Raw genomic sequence first — 8,926 nt, 5'->3', positions numbered from 1 at the left:
CCCGGATCGACTCTGGATTCCTATTGGCTGCGGTAGCGCCCGCCCCGCGTGTGAGCGATTCGATTGGATAACGTTGATGTGGGCAGACAGCCTAATGATAACTTGAGACCACAGTCTATGGTTGAAAATGTTTTATATATCTAGACTCGGTGTTTTCCCATTCGGCAAATAAGTAACGTTTCTACTATTTTATTATGTATTCTATCATATTCTGTTACAGCACATTGTATAGAGTACAGGGCTGAATAATAAAGTTTTAGGTTACCCAAACACACGTTACTCCACACCTACAGACTTGTACTAACATGAATGTTGAACTGCAAGGTTTTTTTTTCTGTCAACTGAAACTAGATTGTTAAAAAAAATCCTGAAGTTATCTGTAGCTATGTTTCCATCCACACGTTTTTATTCAAATTAAGTGATATTGAATGAAAAATGCCTTATGGAAACAGTAAAAATCGATTCAATCGACTCAACGGATTTTCTCTTGATTGATATATATATATACGGTTTATGCGATAAACGCTGATGGAAACGTTATTTGCCGAATAATTAATGAATTGCGATTAAGTTTTAGGTCATTTTATGGTTGCAACCCGCCACAAAACGAAGAAGAAGAAGTTTTAGTTAATTTTCGCCCAGTATTTCCTCTCTGTTTGCACACATGACAGGCGTCAACAAAGACAGATGGAAGAGGACGAACGAGGAGACGAGAGACTTTAATTTACGAGCAAAATATAACCGCTATTTTAGATAGCAAAAATCTAAGAAATGCCATAATTTATCAGGAACTCGCGAAGGAAATGGCCAGAGCCGGCCCGACCCATAAGCGAACTAAGCGGCTGCTTAGGGCCCTGTGGCTACCAGAGGGCCCCCAAGAGCTGTGTTGGACTGGTAGCTGGAGAGGTGCCAGTTCACCTCCTGGGCACTGCCAAGGCGCCTTTCTATGGGCAGCCCCCTCACTCTGACATCTCTCCATTAGTGCATGTAGAGGTTCTGAGCATGTGTATGTGTAATTCAAGCCTGTGTGTAATGTGTATAATAACAACAGAGTGAAAACATTGTAATTTCCCCTTGCAGGATTAATAAAGTACACATTATTATTATTAAAAGCGCCTGAAATGTCCCACAATAGAGCTCATAACAGAGCCGCTCTATATAAAGATAGTGTTGCTACTAATAGGTCTCACATTACTCTTTAAATGCTTATTTGTACATTATGAGTGCTTATACAAATATTTACAATACACGAGTTGGTTAAGTGCCAGGATTTGCCCAAAACCAAATCCTGCTTAGGGCCCCCAAAAAGTCTAGGGCCGACCCTGGAAATGGCCAACAAAGGTTACGACAAGCCACGGGACGTCCTGCGGAGTAAATGGAAGCGCCTCAATGTGTTGATAGCGTCGTTGTTTTATTATTATAGCTCGATATGTGGCACATCAGCACTATTACAACTGGTGCAGATGGTGCGATCCATTTTGTCTGGCAAAACTTTGTTTGCCAAAGTTTGCTTGAATGTTGTGCGATTCAGTGCGAAAATGAATGGAAACACCTTAAAATGTCTCAAATCAATTCAATATACCAATCTCACCGCGAAATAGCATGTGACGTCATTACGCAACAGGTTTTTATTCACTTTAAAGCCGTCGGATGGAAACACACTTTCACACTCAGCTTTATTAGCACGAGTTCAGATAATTCGATTGACAAGTGGAAAAAGCTACCTCTCCTTATGACCTGTCTCTCTTAGTTACCTGTTATAGTTACGCTGTTATAGTCCTAGACTGCCGGGGGACTTCCTTCCTTTGACACACTGAGCTGCTCTCTCCTCTCCCTTTCTATTACTGTTTCTATTACTGTTACTATTACTATTACTATTTGTGTGCAGCCCGTCCCAGAAATGCTTGTTACTAATCCTAGCTTCTGGGGAGTTTACTTTTTTTTCCCCCAGCGTATTTCCTTGGAGAACGTTGGCACCAAGACCCTGGTTGCAGCTGTCGCCGTGGTCCTGCTGCACTCCCTGCTGAGCTCAGCGATGCCCTGCAATGTCATGCTGCGTCCTGCTGAACCCTGCGCCCCCCGCTACATCCAGTCACTGTTCCATTATTAATGTGACTACTATCGCCACTGTTCATCACACCTGGCCGCTCGCCCACACCTACCAAGAGCCTGGGTCTGTCCCAGGTTTCCTCCCAAGAGGGAGTTTTTCCTCGCCACTGTCGCACTGCTTGCTCTTGAGGGAATTACTGGAATTGTTGGAATTGTTGGGGCTTTGTAAAATATAGAGTGTGGTCTAGACCTACTCTATCTGTAAAGTGTCTCGAGATAACTTATGATTTGATACTATAAATAAAATTGAATTGAATTGAATTGAATTGGATGAAAACTTAGCTAGTGTGTTCATGGTAATTGCTGGGTGAATTGATTAATTGATTGCATCGCATTGAAAGTGCAAAATCAACTAAAGGCCCTGTCTTTTATAATCTAATTGTGGCCCTGTATAAGTGCCAAAATCTACTTTATAATAATTGTAGTTTAACACTGTACTTAAATGCTTCATATTCCCAAATAAATGTGTCTTTTATAAAATGACCACAACCTTACCTGACACACAGAGAACCTGGGGCCAGATACCTGAGCCAATCAGATGAGACTGCCTCAAGCCAGTGGAGCCAGCCAATCTGAAGGCTGTTTTATGCTTCTGCATCAACTCCACGCCGTAGCTACTCCGTGGCTCCTACGGCGTCGTGACCCTTTGGGAGTTCTGCGTCGGGGTTGCTTTGCATCGCGGAGCATTTCACCACCATAACGCTAGGGGGAGATAAGTCTGAGGGTATCTGCGAGGTGTCTGCCAGCCAGTTTATGTTATGTTAGAAGGCTAACTTTAGCACAACTGCCCACAAAGTACTGCTTGCTGGAGAAGTGCTAATTTTAAAACGTTAACTGACATATAGACACTTTACAAACAGATAACCCCGTCATTGTAACCAACATATGTCTTAGTTTATTAGCAGAGCTGATGTCAGTGAACTAGCATGTTGCTACTCCACACAGAAGGCTGCTGGAAACACCCACTATCAACACACAGGACCAGCTGACCAATCACAGTCCTTGCGGTCTGTGTCGCCGTCGATTCGATGCAGAAGAATAAATCAGCCTTAAGCAGATACAATGTGGATATAAGACAGCTGAGTAGCTGCTATTTTAAGAGTGACAAGGGTAAGAGAAGGCAGTTTAAAGGTATGTTTAATCAGAGAATGGGGTGGAAAATGTTCCACTAGAAGGTAATAAGTAGCTATTCATTCAGACTGGTGCTGCTGTATAAAAAGGAATGGCAGCTGGACAACTGAGCAGGCCAGGAATTCAGGTTAAACTATACGGGGCCAGTCAATTCAGCGTCTTTGCTAAACATCTTTGAACTCTACACTCAAATTAAAGTTAAAAATGGTGAAAATCCCCATGAAACTAAAAAACTAAAAACTATAAAGCCAACATAACAAATACACTATGGAGCTGCACACATTTTTGCCTACTTGTGCATTAAGTTGTTAAAACTGTGAAAAATAGTGAAGACCAACCATTACAGTGCAAATATAACATTCTGTATCAAAAAAATGTATGTTTGAGTAATAAGATGATAAGGTTATTCATACATAAAATGCAGCAATAAATGGTAATATTTAATAATGCAACATTAAAAAGATATAGTATACAGTCTTATATGTGTGTGTGTGTGTGTGTGTGTGGTGTGTGTGTGTGTGTGTGTGAGTGTGTGTGCTAACAATAGCCATTGCCCAATCTTAACTCTCACCCCAGCCTTGGCCTTTGCTCCAGTAATTCCTCCATACTGGACCTTGTCTCACTGTCACTGGGGGGCAAAGGTTCCTCACGTACATGATTTCACAACTACATCTCATCTTAACATGTTGATACTTGGATGGGAATCAATTGAGAATATGATTACTGAATATTCAGTAGCTGTACATGTGAATCATAGGGCACTAAAACCATGCATTAAAAGTCAAAGTAATGCAGAGGAGGAAAGTAAGTGAGCACATTTTGTGTGACTAATTTTCAGAAGGAAATACTGTGGTTTTGACTCCACTATATTTACTATAAAATGCACAATGAAACCAACTAGCGTTACCTTTCACCTGGCCCATAGGACCAGCCCTGTCCCTTTGAGATGGAGAGCCACCATTGGTCGGAATGAGGCTCCAGACTACTACTACAACGTTTTCATTTTTATACAGCGTTTTGAAACGAAAATGATCTTCGTCCACACCAATGTTCAAACTATACCGTGGCCTTTGGGGGGAGCCCACTTTGAGGTTTTTTCACCGGGGGGGTGGGTTGTGCACTTGCGACTTACAAAGATACATAACAGCTACAAGTGTATGCACTCTACAGGATTTACCCTATTATACTTTATCGACAGGAATTGATAGGTCAAACAGCAAACAGCCACCCACAAATAGTCTATAAACCAAGTATCAGGCTGTCTTTGAGATTTCACATTCAGGCTACCGAAGAATACCATAATACCTCCGTTCAATTAGGCCCAAGCTTCCATCCTTGACCGTTTTGCCAGCAGCGTGTTAGCATTTGAACAAAGTGCTGTGTGTCCATAGTGTGTGCAGACTGTGTTTACAGTTTTGCCTGAGGCTTCTTGGAGGAGCCACACTTAGGTTTTAGTTGTTGATCTCTCTGCAGGGGAAACGGTCTCTAACATGTTCTGTTTGAGCTTCAACTTTACTCTGCAAACTAAAGTGCATTGGGAGTTGCACCTGGAATTGCCTCCAGCCTGAAAATAAACAACAAGAACTTTGCTATTCGTGTGAATTGACACCGTAGAGAGTAGTATGAAAGGGCAAAAATCTGCATAGGGAGGTTGGTCGGGGGGGGAGGATGGGTCAAACGCAGGACGAGGACCACAATGGAAATAAGTTTGTAACTTTCTTGTGTTATCCTCGACAGTTCTGATAAATGTACAATGTCACTGTGTTGGCATTTTTGTTATGCATTTATTTCTGTTACTGTCTAATAAATCAATCAATCAAAAGACTTTCACCCAGGAGACCGGGGATCAGGTCCCACGTGTCACGTTTCCTAAACCCAACTGTCCCGTTCTTCTTTACCTAAACCCAACTGTCCCGTTCTTCTTTACCTAAACCCAACTGTCCCGTTCTTCTTTATCTAAACCCAACTGTCCCGTTCTTCTTTATCTAAACCCAACTGTCCCGTTCTTCTTTACCTAAACCCAACTGTCCCGTTCTTCTTTACCTAAACCCAACTGTCCCGTTCTTCTTTACCTAAACCCAACTGTCCCGTTCTTCTTTACCTAAACCCAACTGTCCCGTTCTTCTTTACCTAAACCCAACTGTCCCGTTTCTTTCATCTAAACCCAACTGTCCCGTTCTTCTTTATCTAAACCCAACTGTCCGTTCTTCTTTACACAAACCCAACTGTCCCGTTCTTCTTTACCTAAACCCAACTGTCCCGTTCTTCTTTACCTAAACCCAACTGTCCCGTTCTTCTTTACCTAAACCCAACTGTCCCGTTCTTCTTTACCTAAATTTTGCCACGTTCTTCTTTACCTAAACCCAACTGTCCCGTTCTTCTTTATCTAAACACTGACCCGTCCCGTTCTTCTTTACCTAAACCCAACTGTCCCGTTCTTCTTTACCTAAACCCAACTGTCCCGTTCTTCTTTACCTAAACCCAACTGTCCCGTTCTTCTTTATCTAAACCCAACTGTCCCGTTCTTCTTTACCTAAACCCAACTGTCCCGTTCTTCTTTACCTAAACCCAACTGTCCCGTTCTTCTTTATCTAAACCAAACTGTCCCGTTCTTCTTTTACTACACCCAACTGTCCCGTTCTTCTTTTACTAAACCCAACTGTCCCGTTCTTCTTTATCTAAACCCAACTGTCCCGTTCTTCTTTACCTAAACCCAACTGTCCTGTTCTTCTTTACCTAAACCCAACTGTCCCGTTCTTCTTTATCTAAACCCAACTGTCCGTTCTTCTTTACCTAAACCCAACTGTCCCGTTCTTCTTTATCTAAACCCAACTGTCCCGTTCTTCTTTACCTAAACCCAACTGTCCCGTTCTTCTTTATCTAAACCAAACTGTCCGTTCTTCTTTACCTAAACCCAACTGTCCGTTCTTCTTTACCTAAACCCAACTGTCCGTTCTTCTTTATCTAAAACCCCAACTGTCCGTTCTTCTTTATCTAAACCCAACTGTCCCGTTCTTCTTTATCTAAACCCAACTGTCCCGTTCTTCTTTATCTAAAACCCAACTGTTCCGTTCTTCTTTTACTAAACCCAACTGTCCCGTTCTTCTTTATCTAAACCCAACTGTCCGTTCTTCTTTATCTAAACCCAACTGTTCCGTTCTTCTTTTACTAAACCCAACTGTCCGTTCTTCTTTTTACTAAACCCAACTGTCCCGTTCTCTTTATCTAAACCCAACTGTCCGTTCTTCTTTATCTAAACCCAACTGTCCCGTTCTTCTTTACCTAAACCCAACTGTCCGTTCTTCTTTACCTAAACCCAACTGTCCCGTTCTTCTTTACCTAAACCCAACTGTCCTGTCCGTTCTTCTTTACCTAAACCCAACTGTCCGTTCTTCTTTACCTAAACCCAACTGTCCTGTTCTTCTTTATCTAAACCCAACTGTCCCGTTCTTCTTTACCTAAACCCAACTGTCCCGTTCTTCTTTATCTAAACCCAACTGTCCCGTTCTTCTTTACCTAAACCCAACTGTCCCGTTCTTCTTTACCTAAACCCAACTGTCCCGTTCTTCTTAATCTAAACCCAACTGTCCCGTTCTTCTTTACCTAAACCCAACTGTCCCGTTCTTCTTTACCTAAACCCAACTGTCCCGTTCTTCTTTACCTAAACCCAACTGTCCCGTTCTTCTTTATCTAAACCCAACTGCCCGTTCTTCTTTATCTAAACCCAACTGTCCCGTTCTTCTTTACCTAAACCCAACTGTCCCGTTCTTCTTTACCTAAACCCAACTGTCCCGTTCTTCTTCACCTAAACCCAACTGTCCCGTTCTTCTTTACCTAAACCCAACTGTCCCGTTCTTCTTTACCTAAACCCAACTGTCCCGTTCTTCTTTACCTAAACCCAACTGTCCCGTTCTTCTTTACCTAAACCCAACCGGTCTGCTGTATACGGCGCTCAAAATGCGTCCAGATAACACGCCACGTGGCTTTAGAAAGTGGGCGTGTATGTTTACGCAAAGTCATGATGTCACGTTGGAAATGAGATCGTTTCAGAAACAGTCTGAGCCAGATCAAATACCGTTCTCAAAGAACATATTCTTGAATATGTACAGTACTGTTAACATGCTAATGGATGCCATTTCTGAGAAGCCTAATCCTTCCTGAAAATGAGAATATATGGCTGGAGTGTAGTGACTGTACCATGAGCCAAGAGATACAGGAGGTGAAAGACTCAAAGCCTCGGGTTGAAGAGGCTAAACTGAGCCCACTGGTAGAAACCCTATCCTACAGCTAATTTAAGAGCCTGTTTCTAGTGGTCAGTCTGTCGCTCTCAAGTCTCGCAGGCTTGAGCTTAAATTCGTACTCAAGTCTACAGTACATAACATTTCACTGTCACCAATACTCTTTTCAGGTTTTAAAGTATTTAACAAACAGGGGATAATGTTTCTCATAAATAGGATTGTTTATAAAGTGGATTTTTATAACTTTACTTTTTATTGTTATTATGAATAGTCAGTAATACAACTGCTGGTGCAAACCACAGCTGGCAAGAGTTTTATAAGGGAGGAATACATTTGCATAATACAAACTTTCATTCCTAAATTACACACAAAACAAATAGTTTTACTTTTAAACTCTCCATAAAATATATCTAGGTCTTCAGGTTACAGTGAGCACCAATGTTAAACCTTCGCTCACCAGTAGGACAAAAAACAACAACGTAATGTCGTGAAAAGCTCAGAACAGCATGTTCGTGCCACATTTGAGACAAATAGATAACACAGTTATCTATCGTGGCTGGTTTAGGTCAGTTGGTAGAGCTGGCGCACGTATATAGAAGTTTTCTCCTCGACACAGTGGCTGCAGGTTCGACTCTGAGCTGCAGGTCATTACCTCTCTCTCCCCTTTCATGTCTTCATCTGTCCTGTGAAAATAAAGGCCTAAAAATGCCCCAAAAAATATATAACATAAAAAAAACTATGTTATCCATCTTAAAATTGTACATGAGAGTTTTACATGTTGACATTGCAACGTTACTGTGTTAGCAAGCTAACCACGCAAGTTCTTATCCTGTATCCCTGGAATAATCATAGGTATAACACTCGTTATATATATATATATATATATATATATATATATATATATATATATATATATATATATATATATATAGGTATATACTCTTGGTATATAATAAATAAGTATATATTTTCTTTTCAATCTTAATCAGAAAATTAACTAGTAAGTGAAATACATGTGGCGTTTACTTCTCCATCTCCTTCTAAAGGACTTCTGAGGAGGCTCCATGCAGAGCTTTCTCCATAGCCTACGTAACTGGCCTGAAGTTCATACTTGTGCGTTGGTGTGTGAGTCAAGCCGAGTGTGGGGAGTGTGTTGTAAAGCGGACGAGAAAGTACAGTGAAGTGATTATTTGATTAGGACAACGCACATTCTGAGCGTGCTGGTCTTACAGGGAGGTGTGTTCAGGTGCATTCTGGGAGTATTGCTATCTTGAGGCAGCGGGAAGTGATCACTCCATTGACCAACAAAAACCTGGTCTAAAGTCAATAACGCAGCATTTCACTGTTATTTTAACAGAGCATTAGTAAAGTGCTCCTAGGCTCGTGCACAGTGTGTGCACACTATGCTTGTTACACACACACACACACACACACACACACACACACAC

This window comes from Perca fluviatilis, chromosome 4 (genome assembly GCF_010015445.1).
Source record: "Perca fluviatilis chromosome 4, GENO_Pfluv_1.0, whole genome shotgun sequence".
In the NCBI taxonomy this organism is placed as follows: domain Eukaryota; kingdom Metazoa; phylum Chordata; class Actinopteri; order Perciformes; family Percidae; genus Perca; species Perca fluviatilis.
The sequence above is the reverse complement of the archived record's forward strand: the minus strand, read 5'-3'. Positions refer to the sequence as shown.